General features: G+C 42.6%; 1 long non-coding RNA gene across 1 annotated transcript in view; it reads left to right on the top strand.

The window, feature by feature from the left end:
- LOC144771862 (uncharacterized) overlaps window positions 1–21,807 on the top strand; it is a 235,572-nt gene that overhangs the window by 152,700 nt on the left and 61,065 nt on the right. The gene's annotated exons all lie outside the window — the stretch shown is intronic.

The raw sequence follows: 21,807 nt of genomic DNA, 5'->3' as shown, positions 1-21,807 counted from the left end.
GTAAGCCACATCCTCTCCCAACATATCTTGCAGATATATTTATTTTGAAGGTGCATATATACAGAGTTAATATTAGTAAATCTATACATATATATATGTCCAACACCTTCTCCACACGAAAGAAGCGAGACCCACTTGAGGATTAGATAGGGAGACTTTATTTAGCCGCTCTTGCAGAGGTGAACAGGCACAACGTTCTTGAGGCGTATGCATTTCGGCATCCCGCCTCGTCAGCGCCGCTTGCGTGTCTGTGTGAGAGCAGGGCGTCACAGCTCGATTTAAATATCCCGCCCTCTCTCTTAACTAATGAGCTGCTGCCCCCCAGGTGAGTATGTTCCAACACCTGACTTAGTTCTGGCGCGCCTTGCACCAATGGCGCCTCCAAGTTCCAGAATGCACTGTTCTTGTCGTCATCCGGTAATGGGGTCAAAATTGCATGCTCCGAGTTCTTCCTCCAGCCAGCGGCCACGTCATATATATATATATATATATATATATATATATATATGGACCAAAAAAATCTAACAAATGCCTATGTTGCACAAATCACATAGTATTATGTGGTTTTTAGAAATAGCGCTCTGTGTTTTATAAAATATGTATTATTTCTGCGTATTTTTTACACAATATGAATTGCGAGATTTGCACATGTAACTAGGCATTTAAGCTGCTATGTTCCAACAAGTAAAACACAAAAATTGTTTTATTGTCAAGAATTGCAATATACAAGGGGTGAGAAAACCAATATTTAAGTAAACGAGGGTCCTTGAAATTACGTATTTGCACAGTAGTAGTTTTTCACTGTTTATGGTCACGTGGCATTGAAACTTTAAAAAAACATGTATAAATAACCAATATGTACTGCAGGCTCATTATGTGAACAAGGGTACTCATTACCCGAAACGCGTCATGCTGAAATGTGAAAACGAGGGATAATAAACCTACCTGCTGACTCCATACTGCCTGGTGGTCCGTTGATTTCTGTATTGCCGTTGGGAAGAGACAGAAAACAGTTGCATATATATATATATATATATATATATATATATATATATATATATATATATATATTACCTACTGGCGGTCGCCAGTAGGTATATATAGTTAGGATTTTTTCTCTATGGGATTTTTGAAAATTCTATGTCTAATAACTTTGGCGTTTGTGGACGGAATTGGCTGAAATTTTCAGGAAAATGGCACATTTTGTTTCTGAGCAGCCCCTGAAAATTGGGGGGGGGGGTTCGTCCAGGGGGGGTCGAGAAAAAAGGGGGGTCCCAAACCGTGTTTTTAACATTGAGTTTTCCATAGGGCGGTTGGCCTCACTTTTAGCCCGAACGGCTGAATGGATTTGCACGAAACTTGGCAAAATTGTAGGGACTGGTAGCCCGATGTGCCTTTTGTAGGTCTCAATATATGTGCTACAGTGGATTTTGAGAAATTAACGTTTAAAAAAAGATATATATCTGTAACAGCGGACCGGGCAGCGCTCCAGTACGCGTACTTTTCGCGCAACGGAGCTTTGTGAAGCGAAGCTGATTGGTTCTCCGGCGTCTGTAAACATTCCAAACAGTCCGTAGCGGCCGCCATCTTGTCTCTCGGTAGGATCGAGAGACAAGAGGAGGCCAAAGCGAAGGGGCAAATGACCATAAGGGGGCATAGTAGATCCTCGCTGACCCCCTAGGTTTGATGTGGAGGTTTTAAAAGGGCCCCGCAGGGCAAAAAAAAATTATAATAATAATAATCGAACGGCTGAATGGATTTGCACGAAACTTGGTAAAATATTAGGGACTGGTAGCCCGATGTGCCTTTGCTAGGTCTCAATATATGTGCTCCAGTGGATTTTGAGAAATTAACGTTCAAAAAAAGATATATATCTGTAACAGCGCTCCGCTTCGCGTAACGGAGGTTTGCGAAGCTGATTGGTCATTCTGTCACTGGGCTATAGTTGGGCTACATCTGGCTGATATTTGGGCTACATTTGTTTTTTTTGTCTCTGACGGCCATCTTTGGGCTACATTGGGCTACATTGGGCTTCATTGGGCTTCATTGGGCTACATTGGGCTACATTTGGGCTCCAACATATATATAGGCCAATGTAGCCCAATATATATTTTTCAAAGTTAATTTTCGTAAAAACCACTGGAGCATATATCTTGAGACATAGCAAAGGCACATCGGGCTACCAGTCCCTACAATTTTGCCAAGTTTCGTGGAAATCCATTCAGCCGTTCGAGCTAAAAGTGAGTCCAACCGCCCTATGGAAATGAAGGAAATGAATGGGTAATTTGTAATTAGCAAATAGCTCATCGCAAACTAGGAATGGTAAAGAATCGCTATTTATTCCTTAAAGTTCGCTATTTAGGAAATGCAAAAAACTTTGATGATACATATGGCGGTTCATCTCTAACAAGATAAGAAGCATAGGGATAGATTTATGATGACTGGCGCATCACCAGGGATGTGTTAGTCATTCTGTGCCGCTGTTCCGTCACCTATGGTGTGCTGCATTTACAATGCGGCGCATCATGGGGCAAAAACAGCACAGATGCGTGATGTATCTGTGCCGTAAAGGTGGCGCATTGCTGGAGTTGTATCGCAAGTGTGATGAAGCTCCAGCAAGGGTCGGGGGTGCCCCTGTCGCAGGGTTTCTGTTCTCACACAGAACTGTGGACAGAGGATTGGAACCTCGGCGAATTAGGGTGCCCCAAAACTCACCTTAGTAATCAAAAACCCCTTAGCAAGCTAGGTACAGTGTCACATTGGATATAACAAACTCTCAATGTTTAGACAATCCAGAATATGAACTTATAGTACCTCAGGATACGTGGAACTCATGAACAGTCGGTCGTTATATATTTCTTAGAAACCAGAACATGGAGTTAAGAAGAACACATGTGTATTTGAAATGTTTATTTACTAATGCCGTCTTCTCAGGCGTAGTATCTTAGATAATACAAGTACACATATTATCAGTAGCAAAATTACCAGCATAGTTACTAGTACATAAAAAGCGAATGGTGACAGTATGTTAACATGCTGTAAATGAATAAGAGTTAGCAACACTTATAAGCAGCCACGGGCCGTGGAGGGAGTTACGGTGGGGCAGGGAGGCGGGGAGGGGGAGGGGCAGGGTGGAGAGGGCTCCACCCTGCCCCTCCCCCTCCCCGCCCCACCGTAACTCCCTCCACGGCCCGCGGCTGCTTATATCTCACCCTCCCTAATACACATATTATATTATTTGCTAAGAAGGTCTGTTTGTGTTGGTTTAGGGCGTGCCCATACTTTAGTGTCTTAGATTTGAAGGAATCACATCAGCATACACCAGCTCTCTCTTCATGTGAACCGCATCAACTGTTGTGTATGTGTGTTCGGCAAAGCAATATAAAACCCGCCTCATGCCCAGAATTGGCAGAAGCTGCACTTATGTTATGAGTATGAAGTCGTGGAGATCAGACCTCATAACAATTCTGTATCGTGTTGTTCTTGAAACTTCAGCACTCGCTGTACAGATATAGTTTAACAAGCAAAGCAGATAGTAGAGCAATAACATATTATTCTCATGTAAACCACGATGAACTACTAGGTTGAAAGCTAAAGCAACAACTAAGTGTCGTGTGCAGAAGTTGCAAAAAAGGAAAAATGGCGTTTAAACCGGTAATGAGCCCATGCTAACTTAACACGGTGTAAAGATATCCAGGACCTAGATGACATCTCCCCATGATCCGGAAACGAACTGAATAAGATAATAGAAGTGCCATCTCATGGGAGCAGATTGCAACTTTATATGTGGACGGTCCGCAAGGTAAAACATTAAAAACTAGGAAAATGTAATGCTAAACAAAAATAAAACAGCCAAGTACTTTATCGAGTCTTAAGCCAATAGGCAAGCTAAATAATAAAAACTTGACAAATAAGTCAATGAATTGTCAATGAAATGCTAGTACTCAGCATATCAAACATGAAAAAGGTCTATGACATAACTGTGTATGCAAAATAAGCTGCAACAGCCTCCAATAGGAAGTCACCGTCTTCATCCGAAAAGAGTTCAGCCATCCAATTTAAAAGCGGAAAAGAACATACGCGCTCTCCCAGCACCGGATCCTCTATCACCATCAGAGGACAGCTCGGTGGGTTTTCAAGAAAGCTCTGTTCCAAGAAAGACTGTGTTGCCGCCAGTAAATTCCAGGGACCAATTAGTCCATGCATCAATGCCACAGCCATAATCCTTTCGCCAGGACAAACCAACTCGTGAGTAATGATAGGAGTCATCAGCTGATTAAAGTCGACGTCAGGAGAAACCGGTCCGCAGAGACACAAATCAATGGCCCAATCGAAATCACAGGTCAGGCAGTGAAATACAGGCTGGACACAGGTGAAGTAGGAGAATCGAAAAGATAATCCATATGCCGTGCTTAATATCGCCAACGGCATTGTGCCATAATATTCTAGCATGCGATTGCGGAACAGTGTCAGCAGCTGCAGGGCGGGAGCTTGCACAGGAGGGACATCCATATTTAAAAATGTAAAAAAGCACAAGAGCGTCTGCTGGTAATGCAAGTAAAAATGGGAATCCACGAAGCAGAGTGGAAAAAATAGAATGAAAGAAAGCAGGGATGACTCCAAAGATTTTCTCAAATGAAGTCACGAGACCACTGGTAACAACTTTAAAAAAGTGCGCCAGGGCCTTTGTGGAGGACGCGTTAAAGATAGTCCGAACCATGTCGCTGAAATGCAAAGGCGAATCAGTATTTAAAAGGGTCTGCACCTCTGTACAGGTGTTCGCTATGTGAAGCACGAAAGTTTCACGGGCCGAACTCAAGGCCACCTCTCTCTGAGACAAAAGAGCTCTTATTCTTGCCATGCCGTTGAAATGTGCTCCCAAGGTTGGTATTTGTGGCCAGATTGAAAACTCCCTATGTTCATGTGTGGGAGGAAATAGAACATTTCTGCAGCAAATAACCCGTTCACTTACTGTTACGATAAAAGGAATACTTTTAATTAACCCAGAACAATCTTCATTATTGAGCATCAAATAACTACCATTTTCCAACAACTTGAACGTGGGGATGATAGCAGGAACTGGCGTGCCTTGCAACACGCAAGCCATATTTGGTCGGTGTTTGTTGCATGAACCGTGTAACTGTATGTGCCTACACATTAGTGAATGATCTGGCGTCTCAGTGCATTCCTCTCCATTCAGATAAACTTCTTGATCATCTTTGAAACATCTGTATGTGTATGGAAGCGACCAGACCTCATGAAGAAAAGCACTACCTAAAGGTTCATAACGACCTATTGGTATATATTTCATACAATTTGAAAACTTATATAAAGCAAAAGGCAGCGTTATTAAACCGTGGATAAGGCACGTTGCCAAAAAACCCGCAATCCTCTGCTGATGATGTCACTGAGCATGTCATGAATGATGTAATATGTGACATCATCAGCAGTGGATTACGGGTAATTGTATCTCTAGTTTACTCCCCTATAGCTGTCTTTCTTTTAACATAAGTGTCTGTTTCCTTCCCTTATACTTACTGTTCTTTTTTTTTAAAACATTTTTTGGTTCACTTCCGGTTCGCGTACCGGCGAGCGAACTGGGAAGCGAACTACGAGAAATAGAGGTTGGCACAGTTCCAAATATTGTACCAATTTTTTAATAACGGGGAGGTAGTTCTGAAAAGAACTTTTTTTTTTATTGTTTTTGTTGTTTTATATTTTTTTTATTATTTTTCTGAACATTTATTTAATTTTTTTGAATTTTTCTGAACAGTTTTATATTTTTTGGGGTTTTTCTTGCAGGGGCAATGAAAACGATTCATTGTAAAGGGCTCAACAGGAGCAACAAAACAAAAAAAAAGTATTTATTATTTGGGGCGTTTCGTACAAACTTGCATATGATAGTCAATAGCTCTGTTGATCAGAGTGATGCTTCTTTCTCCGTAGCAAATGAATCCATTGCAATGTACGCAGACGTGTTTTACTTCATGAAATCTCGTTTGAATATTTGGCACCATCTCCCTGCCCTCTGGTCCCGTTACTTCCGGTACAACAGATCTTCTGGCCATAATAGGGAGATTATCTAGGTCGTTACGAAACTGTGCAGCACTGTAGTTGTTAGGATGCCACCTAGTCATATGGCGATGCATTGTGTAGTTTCCGAAACTGTATTTTTTTGTCGGTCCCTCTGGACAGTCTATCTTGACATATAAGGCAAGTTACGTATCTTGCATTTACTTTTTTCTGACCTTTGGGAATTTTAAAAAATTGCCAAATGAAGTTTTCTTTCCGGTGAGACGTCCTGGGCTCCTCAGGCAAAAAGTGCCTCTCTTCGTGCTCGTCGTCCTGTTCCTCTTCTTCCTCTTCTTGCTGAATTATAACTTGAGCAGGTGGTCCACTCTTCCTTGGATGTGGTGGAGGTGGTGGGGAAGCACCAGCTGAAGCTACTAAAGAAGCCATTGCTCACTGGTAACAAAGGGTCTTTCTCTCACAATGATGAAAGTCAGAGTGAGGAAAGAAGGAGGGATTTTCATCATTTGGGAAAAACAATAGTTCTCAACCAATGAAGTGTTCATTTTAGATTATATGACCTAGTCTTACATCATTAGGAAACCAAAAGTGAAATGAACCAATGAAAAGTGTTATTACCAAGTCACATGACCTGCTGTGTTTACGTTAAGCGCTTTGCAGGGCCTCCCGGTTTGCTTCCAGAAACCTGTGCTTTGCGACTCGGTAAGCGTACCAGTTCGCTAACGTAGCACGTCATATGACGTATCACGCGACAACGCGAAACGTCATGCGGACGGGAGGCGTCACGATGTTGTTTTCTAACGCGGCAGTTGCGGTAAAGAAACGTTTACCGGCTCGCGGTCTATTTCGCGGCATCAAGGTCAGCTAACGGGAAGCTTCCCGATTCGCGAAGCGGGAACGAAGAAAAAAAAATATTTAAAAAAAAAAATTATTAATAAACATATAAAATATATTTTTGGATTTAAAGAAGAATACATTTTACAGCTACAGATATTAGCTGTTAAAAAACCAATGAAATTCACTGAAAAAACCATAGGTTATAGACCATATATAGTTAGGAATTAGCATTTACAAAACCTTGAAAATTCACTGAAAAAACCATAGGTTATAGACCATATATAGTTAGGAATTAGCATTTAGAAAACCTTATTTTACTCACACAAAACCATTGAAATTCCATATATAGTTAGTTGCACTAACTATATATCGCGCACCCGCAATCCACTGCTGATGATGTCACATATTACATCATTCATGACATGGTCAGTGACATCACTGATGACATCTCAAATGACATCACTGATGACATCACTGATGACATCTCAAATGACATCACTGATGACATCACTGATGACATCTCAAATGACATCACTGATGACATCATGACACACCAATACCAGTTACTACATACGCACTCACTGATTCCTACGTCTACACACACATTCACTCATTCACCCATACAATCACTCATACATACAGTCACTCATTATTACAACACTATCATATGCACTCATACACCTATGCAGACAGTCACACACTGCCACTCATCCATGGAGTTACTCACACACCAAGTCAGTCCTGTAAAGAATCAATCACACTTCCATTTCTTCATCTATACAGTTAAACACAGAACACCATACTTCAGTGACATCACTGATGACATCACTAATGACATCTGAAATGACATCACTGATGACATCTCAAATGACATCACTGATGACATCATGACACACCAATACCAGTTACTACATACGCACTCACTGATTCGTACGTCTACACACACATTCACTCATTCACCCATACAATTACTCATACATACAGTCAGTTATTATTAGAACACTATCATATGCACTCATACACCTAGTCAGTCCTGTGAAGAATCAATCACACTTCGATTTCCTCATCTATAGTTAAACACAGAACACCATACTTTTCACACATATACTAACACATACTTACTCTCTTATACAATCACTGATACAAGTACACATTGATATGCACAGCGTCACACACCTCCCAGCCAGCCACACACACACTCAGTCTTCCATCCATCCAGTCATTCTTCAATATGTAAAACGTATTTAAACTTTACAAAAACACACAGACACTAGATGATGTCATCAGTGATGTCATCAGTGATGTCACTGACCATGTCATGAATGATGTAATATGTGACATCATCAGCAGTGGATTGCGGGTGCGCGATATATAGTTAGTGCAACTAACTATATATGGAATTTCAATGGTTTTGTGTGAGTAAAATAAGGTTTTCTAAATGCTAATTCCTAACTATATATGGTCTATAACCTATGGTTTTTTCAGTGAATATATATATATATATATATATCTACATATCTATCTATCTATATATATATATATTTTAATTTTAATTTTGAAATCTCACATGCCTTTGAAAAAGGAGAAATGTTCTCTGAAATGCGTCAGGCAAGAGACTGGAAAAAGCCTCGGACTAAAATGCTTGCTTTACTCTGAAATAAATGTTGGTGTTCCAACTTGCCTGTGTGAAGTGCGGGCTCATTTGCAGGGCAAACTTTTGATGATTTATACACGGCAGGTCCAGCCGTGGAGTCGACGCACCACCCTGAGAAAAAGAGAAAGGGATCGTGTCTTGGAATTATGCCAGGAAATAAACGATAAGCAGGTATTTCAAAAGCAATAGTGAAAGCAGGACTTTCAGTCTGTGTTTCCATGTTTAAAACTTATGCTTAATACAGAAACCCATTGGAGGGTAATAACTATGGAAGCACTACAAATACCGCAATGCTTTGGGAAAATAGCACACCGGAGGCTGGGACACAGCAGAAGCTCATTAATTGAACAGAGCAGGAAGCGGTGACTGTGGTGCTTTTAATTTTGAAATCTCACATGCATTTGAAAAAGGAGAAATGTTCTCTGAAACGCGTCAGGCAAGAGACTGGAAAAAGCCTCGGACTAAAATGCTTGCTTTACTCTGAAATAAATGTTGGTGTTCCAACTTGCCTGTGTGGAGTGCGGGCTCATTTGCAGGGCAAACTTTTGATGATATATATATATATATATATATATTACCTACTGGCGGTCGCCAGTAGGTAGTTATAGTTAGGATCGTTTTCCATAGGAAATCCGCAACATTCTATTGGGATTAACTTTGGCGCCGAATGAGGGATCTGCCTGTAATTTTCCTTAACTTTGCCTCGCTGTGCTCCGCTCCTTCCCTGAAAGTTTCGGGGGGATCCGTCAAGCGGGAGCCGATATAAAAGGGGGGGTCCCAAAACGTGTTTTCCCCATGTTAATTTCCATAGGGCGGTTGGACTCACTTTTAGCCCGAACGGCTGAATGGATTTCCACCAAACTTGGCAAAATTGTAGGGACTGGTACCCCGATGTGCCTTTGCTATGTCTCAAGATATATGCTCCAGTGGTTTTTACGAAAATTAACTTTGAAAAAAATATATATTGGGCTACATTGGGCTATATATATGTTAGAGCCCAAATGTAGCCCAATGTAGCCCAATGTAGCCCAAAGATGACCACCAGAGACAAAAAAAACAAATGTAGCCCAAATATCAGCCAGCTGTAGCCCAACTATAGCCCAATGACAGAATGTCCCAGAGTGTTCTAAAGAACAACTAGAGCGCTAACAGTCTTACTTATGACAAAAGTATGGCACACCTGAAGTCATCTTGATTGGAATAAAGTGTTAACACTTAAAACATTTAATTTGCAAAGGAACAAAATGAGGGGGTTCATTTTGCCATAGAAATTGTGATTAGTGCTGAAGAAAGAAAAATTAGGGCACATTTTGAGTGACTTCTCAAATCCTCTTATATTTCATTACAAAAATTCTGATATGCAGTCTCCCAAGATGGCCACCAGAGACAAAAGAGCCCAAATGTAGCCCAAATATCAGCCCGATGTAGCCCAACTATAGCCCAATGACGGAATGTCCCAGAGTGTTCTAAAGAACAACTAGAACGCTAACAGTCTTACTTATGACAAAAGTATGGCACACCTGAAGTCATCTTGATTGGAATAAAGTGGTAACACTTAATACATTTAATTTGAAAAGGAACAAAATGAGGGGTTTCATTTTGCCATAGAAATTTTATATATATATATATATATATATATATATATATATATATATATATTCACTGAAAAAAACCATAGGTTTCACACCAGTTATAGTTAGGAATTAGCATTTAAAAAACCTATTAAATTCACTGAAAAAACCATAGGTTTCACACCAGTTATAGTTAGGTGGAAATTTTACTCGCATAAAACCATTGAAATTCCCATGTTATAGTTAGTTGGACTCACTATAACTTGCGCGTGCAATGCACTGCTGATGACGTCACATATTACATCACTCATGACATGGTCAGTGACATCACTCATGACATCACTGATGACATCTCAAATGACATCACTGATGACATCATCCAGTGAATGTGTATCTTTCTGAAAAATAAATATTTTTTATATATGTATATCTAAAGGTTGATAGAAGAATAAATGGGTAAATAAATGTCTAAATGGATGTTTTTTTTGTGTAAAATTGATTGGTTAACTGACTTATTAAATGTATCTTAGTGAATACATATATTAGCGAGTAATGTTTAAATATTTAAATATCAGTATCTGTGTCTCACTTTGTGTATAAGTGGCTGCATGGGTTGGTGAGTAGCTACATGAGTGTGTATATGGGTTATTAGTTGTTTTTTTGAGTATCAGTATCAGTGTCTGTATGGTTCGGTGGGGGATATTACTTAGAGCACAGATGCATGAATGAGTGACTCACTATTAGTATGTATTTTGAAGACAGCATGTGTGCAAGACTGTATGGGTGGATGATTGTGTGTATGGGTGGGTTAGTGAGTATGGGTTTTTATAATTGATTGTTTAAGAGAGTAAATATGTTTCCGTTTCTGTAGAAGTATGTGTAGTGGTGTGTATATAGCAGTATAATCAAGTAAATGGTTTTTTGATAGTTTATTTGCATGTGTGAATTTGTGTGTGAGTAACTATATGGATGAGTATTAGTGTGTAACAGGATGTATAGGTGTATGAGTACATATGATGAGTAAGTACATGCATGAGTGACTATATAGAACTGTTGGTGAATAAGTGGATGTGTATGTAGATGTTGGAATTACCTAATAAGTTGTTGTAATTGGTATTGGTTTCTCCTTTTTTAAGAAAATGTTAGTTTCTATTTTTGAATGTGTGTGTCAAAGGTTATTTTATGCTGATAGGAGGTCTGCACTTTGTCACAAGGATGTTGTTATCAGTGATGTCATTTGAGATGTCATCAGTGATGTCATGAGTGATGTCACTGACCATGTCATGAGTGATGTAATATGTGACGTCATCAGCAGTGCATTGCACGCGCAAGTTATAGTGAGTCCAACTAACTATAACGTGGGAATTTCAATGGTTTTATGCAAGTAAAATTTCCACCTAACTATAACTGGTGTAAAACCTATGGTTTTTTCAGTGAATATATATATATATATATATATATATATATATATTACCTACTGGCGGTCGCCAGTAGGTATATATAGTTAGGATTTTTTCTCTATGGGATTTTTGAAAATTCTATGTCTAATAACTTTGGCGTTTGTGGACGGAATTGGCTGAAATTTTCAGGAAAATGGAACATTTTGTTTCTGAGCAGCCCCTGAAAATTTGGGGGGGGTTCGTCAAGGGGGGGCCGAGAAAAAAGGGGGTCCCAAAACGTGTTTTTAACATTGAGTTTTCCATAGGGCGGTTGGCCTCACTTTTAGCCCGAACGGCTGAATGGATTTGCACGAAACTTGGCAAAATTGTAGGGACTGGTAGCCCGATGTGCCTTTGCTAGGTCTCAATATATGTGCTCCAGTGGATTTTGAGAAATTAACGTTCAAAAAAAGATATATATCTGTAACAGCGGACCAGGCAGCGCTCCGGTTCGCGGACTTTACGCGTTACGGAGCTTTGTGAAGCGAAGCTGATTGGTTCTCCGGCGTCTGTAAACATTCCAAACAGTCCGTAGCGGCCGCCATCTTGTCTCTCAGTAGGATCGAGAGACAAGAGGAGGCCAAAGCGAAGGGGCAAATGACCATAAGGGGGCATAGTAGATCCTCCCTGACCCCCTAGGTTTGTTGTGGAGGTTTTAAAAGGGCCCTGCGGGGCAAAAAAAAAAATAATAATAATAATCGAACGGCTGAATGGATTTGCACGAAACTTGGCAAAATTGTAGGGACTGGTAGCTCGATGTGCCTTTGCTAGGTCTCAATATATGTGCTTCAGTGGATTTTGAGAAATTAACGTTCAAAAAAAGATATATATCTGTAACAGCGCTCCGCTTCGCGGAGATAAAATTATCTCTGTATTACCTAGCTGTTGCTAACACCAGTTAGCGACCGCTAGTAGGAGATAGCGACCATCTTGGGCCCCACTTTGCATGTCAGTGATATTTATCACTAATGACATGCAAAGTGGGCATGCCAAGATGTTAGCGACTTGAAACAGTCGCTAACATCGCTATCTCCTATTACCAACTTTTGGAGATATTCGCGCTAAGCGCGAATATCTCCAAAAGCTACCACCTGCCCTGAGCAGTTCTTAGCCATGTTATCCAATGGGAGGTGGATAACATGGCTAAGAGCATTAGCTCGGTAATGCATGAATATCGCTGAGTTTTCAGCGATATTAATGCATTGCGGTCGTTTTTTATGGCATTTGCGATAAACCTTGATAATAGCAAGGTTTATCTGCGATAATTTCTGACGATGCTTAGCGGTAAAAAATTCGTTGCTAAGCATCGTTAGGGATAAATATTGCTTAACTTTGGTAATATGCCCCAACGTCTGTTAACTTTCGATTCGAAGGAAATCAGGAAGTGTTGAAAAACATTGTCTGCGCCATCTTGCCTTTTTTCAAATGCCACACTTTTGTCGTGCACGGCAGTCATTTTAGATGCCTTGACCAGACCCACTCTCTGCACGCTGTCGATCCTTAGCATGGCTCCCCACCCTCGCAAGCATCTCCCCCAGGCACTGGTCACCCCCGCTCTCTGTCTTATGCATGGGTAATAAACCTCCCCCCATCTGCGCTGCTCTTCCCTGAGAATCACACCCTGTGCCCGCCCGACACCTCCCTTTCGCCCTATTCACTACCGCACCCTCTGACACTCCTTTTCCTCTGTGTCCGATTGTCCAGGCCGGTCCTAGGCTATCAGCTAGGCCTGCAGATGTAGTTTATGGCCCCAGCTGTAAAGAATCACCCCTCTTCAAAGGAGTTATAGTAGATCAAGGCCCACACTCGATGAGATCCGTCACAGCACACGCGTTCCTACTATCTGAAAACCATCCTGTATTGTGATTGGGGAGGGGACCGAGCCTGAAGCGGAAGATTCCAGGGATGACTCTTTGTACATCAAAGTTTTTACAATTATGTGTCACATTAAAAATATATAGCACTCCAACAAAGTAGTAAGATTATAAAACTTTAATAACTTATAAATATATACAACAAAACAAAAACAGTAAAAACATATAAACATTTTTAGGGAAAAACAACGAAGTAGCGGTCGGCTGTGCGAATAGTCCCAACGCAGCACAACGTCCAGATTTCTGGACGGCACCCAGGTGATGTTGCCTGGGTGCCGCACTGATTTCGGCATCCGGCGTGGGGCGTCGCGGGGGGTGGGTCATCAGTAGCAAACTGTTGTGCGAATAGTTCCAAGGCAGCAGAACGATGGCACCAAGGTGATGTCCAGTAAGTTGCCGCACTGGTTTTGGTATCCTACAATGCTGCTCCGAAAAACGGTGTGGGGCGCCCCGGGGGGGGGGGGGAGGCGGCGTGAACGGGCCTCTCCAGGTGGAGTCTCGTCTGTTGTAGTGGGGCGCCCCTTTACCGTTTCAGTTGCCATTCCGTCCGCTTTTGGTCCACTGTGTCAAAAGCCGCAATTCAGCTGAGTTGCGCCCACTCTTGCGGTGCAGCGATAGGCGGCTGCCACAGGACTCTCAAAATGGCGACAGGCTCTTTTCTTTTTGGGCCTGGTCCACTGAAATGGCCCTGGGACACCTTGGAAATCGGACGACTGTCTGCTAGGTCTTGGACCCCATTCTCGAAAGCGTCCCCTCCGCCTTGAGGATTCAACAAAAGTTTTGGGGGCCCCCGACTCCTGCAGGCTTCTGGTGGGGAGCGGCTGCCATGATTGCTCGCGGAATGACCACGACGGAGCCACGAGATGGTGGTGCTTTCATGCTGACGCCAGCTTCAGTCTGAAACATCCAGAAACAAGGTGGGGCTTTCATCGTTTGGGAAAAAAAAAAGTTTTCATCCAATGAAAAGTGTTATTTTTAGGTCATATGATCAAGCCTTCCATCATTAGGAAACCAAAAGTAAAATGAACCAATGAAAAGTTTTATAAACAAGTCACATGACCTGTTATGCGGCATAGGGTATGAAATGCGGAGAAAATACATTGGCACGCGAGGCGTCGTCAGTAGCGGACCGATGTGCGAATAGGCCGAAGGCAACACAACGCGCCAAGATCCGGATGGCACCGAGGTGGTGTCCAGCAAGTTGCAGCACTGGTGTGGCCATCCTACAATGCTGAAAGTCGGCGTGGGGCGCCCCGTTGGCCTGTGAGTTCGCATCAGTAGCGGACCGATGTGCGAATAGGCCGAAGGCAGCACAACGCGCCAAGATCCGGATGGCACCGAGGTGGTGTCTAGTAAGTTGCCGCACTGGTGTGGCCATCCTACAATGTTGAAAGTCGGCGTGGGGCGCCCCGTTGGCCTGTGAGATGGCGTCAGTAGCGGACCGATGTGCGAATGGGGCCAAAGGCAGCGCAATGCGCCAAGATCCGGATGGCACCGAGGTGGTGTCATAGTTGAGAGTTCTGAGCAGCGGTTGTAACACTGTCTGAAGCTTATTTGCAGCTGCTGCAGCTTCACTACGCGCCAAGATCCGGATGGCACCAAGGTGGTGTCTAGTAAGGTGCACTGGTGTGGCCATCCTACAATGCTGAAAGTCGGCGTGGGGCGCCCCGTTGGCCTGTGAGATGGCGTCAGTAGCGGACCGATGTGCGAATGGGGCCAAAGGCAGCGCAACAATATTTTCGGAATAGAAGACACCACAAGGCGCTGAGATGCCAACATCCGGATGGCACCGAGGTGGTGTCTAGCAATTTGTGGCACTGGTGTGGCCATCCTACAATGGTAAAAGTCGGCGTGGGGCGCCCTGTTGGCCTGTGAGATGGTGTCAGTAGCGGACCGATGTGCGAATGGGGCCAAAGGCAGCGCAACAATATTTTCTGAATAGAAGACACCACAAGGCGCTGAGATGCCAAGATCCGGATGGCACCGAGGTGGTGTCTAGCAAGTTGTGGCACTGGTGTGGCCATCCTACAATGGTAAAAGTCGGCGTGGGGCGCCCTGTTGGCCTGTGAGATGGTGTCAGTAGCGGACCGATGTGCGAATGGGGCCAAAGGCAGCGCAACAATATTTTCTGAATAGAAGACACCACAAGGCGCTGAGATGCCAAGATCCGGATGGCACCGAGGTGGTGTCTAGTAAGGTGCACTGGTGTGGCCATCCTACAATGCTGAAAGTCGGCGTGGGGCGCCCCGTTGGCCTGTGAGATGGCGGCAGTAGCGGACCGATGTGCAAATGGGGCCAAAGGCAGCGCAACAATATTTTTGGAATAGAAGACACCACAAGGCGCTGAGATTCGGTTAGCACCAAGGTGGTGTCTAGCAAGCTATGCAGCTGAGTTGCGTGCGCACTTGCGGCGAATAGGTCGAAGGCAGCACAACAATGTTTTCTGAATAGAAGACACCACAAGGCGCTGAGATTCGGTTACCACCGAGGTGGTGTCTAGCAAGTTGCTGCACTGGTGTGGCCATCCTACAATACTGCTCCGAATAACGGCGTGGGGTGCCCGAAGGGGGGGGGCGGCGGCGTGAACGGGCCTTCCTAGGTGGAGGCTCGTCTGCTGTAGTGGGGCGCCCCTTTACCGTTTCAGTTGCCATTCAGCTGAGTTTTGGCCGCTCTTGATGCTACAGCGACAGGCGGCTGCAACAGGACTCTCAAAATGGCGGCCTGTTCTTTGGATTTGGGCCTGGTCCACTAAAATGGCCCTGGGACACCTTAGAACTCGGACGCTCGATTTTTTTTTTCCTTTCCTCTACATGCAAAAAAAGGTAAATGCCCGGTACGTTATACGCTTCATCTGCCACGATGTACTCTCCAGAGGAACCGAAAAAAAATATAGTTATGGTAACTATACCATGCATCGTCATATGGAGAGGTGGCACCAATTAATTATAGTGCTGCATAAAAGAGAGATTTGGAGGAGAACCCCCGACCTGCCAGTACATTCATCAAAGAAGTGGCACTGAGAGCATCAGAGGCAAGGGAAACGGTCCCAAATATTTAGAAGAACTTTGGAAAGATTAAAATGACATGTTTAGATTGTGGCAAATTAATTTCATGTGGACAGATGAGTGTTACTGTATAAATACAGCATATGAACATCATCATAGTCGATGGTTGGTAGAGACATTTTGACTATATCCTGGACCTGCCCGTCCTCGCCCAAAATGGCGCCGGAATAAATGGGACTCGTAACTCCTTGTTGTGTACTGGTTGCAGAACCTTGAAATCACGAGATACGTATGCAGTTTTGAAGCACATGGCGGGCGGGGACGAGAATTGATTGAGTATTTCGACATCCCTATTGATATTAAGTTCTGATGTGTTATTGATTACTGTACTATTGAAAGTTCGAATTAACGTCACGCATGGTACTTGCTCGCAAATGTATATCTAGATAATTTTATTATAACTGGCCCTGTCGTATTTTAATTATAAAATGTACGTTCACCGATTCCGCAACTGTTAGACACCTTAGTTCTTGCAACCTAATGGCCCGCCCGTTACGTTCCTCTACAGTGTAAATGTCTATTCATCATATACGATTACAGTTTGCTCCGTGGCCAGCCCACGTGGTTATAGGCTCGTATTTGTATAATGAAATTTTCACAATAAAGGTTTTTAAAAGAAAACATGGTAGTAGTATATACATTGGTAAAGTTTTTAATAATAGTCACTGTTTTAGAATCATTAAAAGGCAAGTGAAATAAAGCAGACCAATTACATGAAGGGTAAAAGGTATAATACGCAGGAACGCAGTAAAGATAAATGGTCAAGGGCTGTTGTGTTTTCTACTCCTGCAACATAAAGTGATCGATAAGAATCTCATATTCAGGCGTATCGGCGACTAAGACAGCAGGTCGACCCTCTTTTGCTCAACGGCTCCGTCATGGGACGAAGAAACTCCCTTTTTCTCGAAAAAAGAATATATTTTACTTGCAGGACAGTTGTAAATTTTCCGGGAAAGTACATTAGCCTGGAACATTATAACATATATTTAAGAAAAAATAATGTTCGGAAGTAGTAAAAAGCGTAATTTTTAGGTCATATGACCAAGCCTTTCATCATTAGAATAAGAAAAGTAAAATGAACCAATGAAAAGTTTTATTAACAAGTCACATGACCTGTTATGCTTACGTTACGCGCTGCGCGTCGCGCCCCGGATGACTTCCGGATGCGCTAACGCGGCGCGTCATATGACGCATTACGCGACAACGCAGGTCCAGAATATAGTCAAAATGTCTCCACCAACCAGCGGTCGGAACACAACCCCTTTCAGCAGGCTAAACAGTTCTGTTAAATGACAACAGAAGGGACAGGCAACAAGAACCATCAGTCAAAGAGGGGAGGGCTAGTTCTTCTCTACCGGGTTACATTGGGGCGCTACCGGAACTGATCGAATTGGTAGTCTACAGTGTTTCTGGATGTTTCAGACTGAAGCTGGCGTTAGCATGAGAGCACCACCATTTCGTAGCTCCGTCGTGGCCATTCCGCGAGCAATCATGGCAGCCGCTCTTTATCGTTATTTTGGGCGGGGTGGGTGGCGGAGCCGAGCTGTATTGCAGCCATCATGGTGTGGAGTTCAGTTCATCTCACTAGTTTCGTATTTGTCATGAGGGGTTGTTCTTAATGTTTCTATTTTAGCGAGGTCAAAAAGAGATCCCATTAGTGGCCTACTGATTTTGCTCGATTCCTTTTGTTTTTTTGATATCATTCATGTGACAATACAATGCATCTCCTCACATTTTAATATAACCTCTGTTTCACCCAGTGTTAAATACAGAGTATAATTTTTGAAACCATTGACACACCAATACTAGTTACTACATACGCACTCACTGATTCCTACGTCTACACACACCTTCACTCATTCACCCATACAATCATTCATACATACAATCAGTCATCTTTACAACACTATCATATGCACTCATACACCTATACAGACACTCACAGTCTGCCACTCATCCATGGAGTTACTCACACACCTAGTCAGTCCTGTAAAGAATCAATGACACTTCCATTTTCTTGTCTATACAGTTAAACATAGAGCACCTTACATTTTCAAACATATACTAACACATACTTACCTTCTTATACAATCATTGATACAAGTACACATTGATCTGCACAGAGTCATACACCTCCCAGCCAGCCACACACACACTCAGTCTCTCATACAAATACTTGGGCAATCAATCAATAACCCATATAGTTACTCATATAGCTACTGATCAACACATGCAGCAGTTTATAGAACAACAGACATAATGATGCACAAATTAAGACAGTTTAGTCACTAACCCATGCACTCAGTGAGACACATTTAATCACTCAGTCATACAGTCAGTCATGCATCTACTAAATCCTTCGTCCAGACACTTATACTTCCACTCATTCTTCAATATGTAAGACATATTTTAACTTTACAGAAACATACCGTCACTGGATGTTGTCATCAGTGATGTCATCAGTGATGTCATTTGAGATGTCATCAGTGATGTCATCAGGGATGTCACTGACCATGTCATGAATGATGTAATATGTGACATCATCAGCAGTGGATTGCGGGTGCGCGATATATAGTTAGTGCAACTAACTATATATGGAATTTCAATGGTTTTGTGTGGGTAAAATAAGGTTTTTTAAATGCTAATTCCTAACGATATATGGTCTATAACCTATGGTTTTTTCAGTGAATATATATATATATATATATATATATAAAAATCCAAAAATGTGCCTGCAGTAAGAAGAGCCTCGAACAGGTAGGTTTTGCATTCGCCACATTTATTAGAAGAAACACATGTCCCAACAGCAAGCAGTGCCTCGCAGATTCTCAAGTCTTGCCCTACGCGTTTCGTGTTGTACACTTCCTCAGGGGCTGCAGACAAACCTAAGACAAAGTCACGACATTTTTCGATTGCACCCGTTTTGAACAATAAAGTCCCGCCTCTGTGGGCGTGGCCCCCTGCGTGGCCTGCTGGATGATGTAGTGCAATCATTGTTTCTACAGTGAGGCGTCATGGACTTGCTTTCAAATATTAATTAATTTCAATATCCCAATTGGGTGGCGACGACCATACCGATGTTGAGCATGTCATTTGCATTCCTCCAACAGCGTACCTGTCTCCACGCTGCAACGTCGGTTGGCGCTGCTGCTAGAACTGTACAGGAGTACAGCAGGGCTCTACTCGCGGCTCAGGCTGGGCCGCTAAACACAAATCCAAAAATTTGCCTGCTGTAAGAAGAGCCTCGAACAGGTAGGTTTTGCATTCGCCACATTTATTGGAAGAAAAACATGTCCCAACAGCAAGCAGTGCCTCGCAGATTCTCATGTCTTGCCCTACGCGTTTCGTGTTGTACACTTCCTCAGGGGCTGCAGACAAAACAAAGACAAAGTCACGACATTTTTCGATTGCACCCGTTTTGAACAATAAAGTCCCGCCTCTGTGGGCGTGGCCACCCGCGTGGCCTGCTGGATGATGTAGTGCAATCATTGTTTCTACAGTGAGGCGTCATGGACTTGCTTTCAAATATTAATTAATTTCAATATCCCAAGTGGGTGGCGACGACCATACCGATGTTGAGCATGTCATTTGCATTCCTCCAACAGCGTACCTGTCTCCACGCTGCAACGTCGGTTGGTGCTGCTGCTAGAACTGTACAGGAGTACAGCAGGGCTCTACTCGCGGCTCAGGCTGGGCCGCTAAACACAAATCCAAAAATTTGCCTTTATGATATTTTGAAATCTATATTCTTGCTGATATATTTTGATTTTTAACAACACTACTGGGTTCTGGCTCCCAAGCAGTAAGGCCAAGCCTTTGAAATCAATATAACCACAACAATTGCCAATACTGCGACCTGTTATTTCTAATCCCAATTGCCTACCACTGATTGAGAAAAAACAAAAAGGGAGGTACAAGGACTATTATTTGGTCCGATTAAATCAGGAGTTTATTTATTCAAGTTATTTCATTTTAAAGAAAATTATTTTTCAATTTTTGTTTTTTTTGAAAGCGGCGATCAAACAATTAAATTTTTTTGTGCAAAAATACAAATCCAAACAAAAAGTGACATTTAGAGCATTCACATGTGTGTTCTTCCTAGCATTCATACCCACTCTACACATTCATCCTACACTACAACACAATATTTACAGTGATTGAAACTTTTTACATATACACATCACTTCTTATATGCCATAAAGATAAACGTTTCAGATAAGTTCTCTTTTTTATAAAATAAAGTTTAAGCAATACTGTTTTTTGCAGAGCTTTTATGGCAAGAAAACAGGGGGGGTCTACGCGTTTCGAACTCAGACAATTAGAGAGTACTCATCAGGACCACAAAAAAGGAACGAGCTGTGGGAAAAAGATAGAAAATAACCTAATTAGTCTCTTTCTTTTTTGGTTTGCCTTTTCCCCTCTTGCAACAACTAACGCCTCTCTTACCTCCAACTTGTTTGGGACACCAGGCTCATTCGGTCGTCAAATGCTGAAAAAATCAATAGAAGCACCACTTGTTACCCTTTTCCAGGACCTCGCTATACTCCAATTCTAACCATGTTATAGACAGAACAAAATGTATCACCATCATCTAATAAACTCTTAACTGTAGTGTCAGCCGACATTCATATATTCAAACACTTACATTTTTTACACTGGGGTTCGGACTTATCAGGGTCTTTCTGCAGGCTTGCGGTGGGGGTTTCACGCTGAATTTGCACTACAGAATTTGAATTAAAGAGACGGTTTTACCAAGGGGCTATTTTGGTCCACGAAGGAAGATTGGGGGGATTAGGAGTCCACTTACTTTAAATAATCCTTGAATGTCAATTGTCGTGGCTCGTTTGGTCCCTCGCCTTGGTGCGCGCTGAAAAAAGGGGGGAGGGGGGGAAAGGGGAGAGACAGGTTGGCAGTCTTAACGTTTTTTTCTTTTTACGCATTCGCGTCATGCATTCAGGCAGAGCTTCAACTGTGTCTTACCTGTCAGCGCGACCGGGACCGATGACTTTGACCCGTCTGCCTCGGAAGACTTCTGTTTACAGCGCCTTCGGTAAACACGTCTTGTGCTCTTCCTGGTTCTTAGGTTTCATGTTCTCGCAGGGAGTCTGGGAGTTGTAGTCTAAACCCCGAGTTGGTGGGGGATGTAGTTTTTTAGAATGACTCCTTACGTCCTGAGTTTTCTGTTTACATAGGATTTTCTAGTCCAAGCCCCGATGTTTCTGGGGGATGTGGTTAAAAAAGGCAGAATCCTCACGTTCTGAATTTTAAAGGGCGTGTGTATTTCTTTTTATTTTAAGCATTTACAGCAGAGGACCGGTGGTATATAATGAGCCAGCC

Source organism: Lissotriton helveticus, chromosome 8 (assembly GCF_964261635.1).
Source record: "Lissotriton helveticus chromosome 8, aLisHel1.1, whole genome shotgun sequence".
Classification (NCBI taxonomy): domain Eukaryota; kingdom Metazoa; phylum Chordata; class Amphibia; order Caudata; family Salamandridae; genus Lissotriton; species Lissotriton helveticus.
The sequence above is the reverse complement of the archived record's forward strand: the minus strand, read 5'-3'. Positions and strand labels throughout refer to the sequence as shown.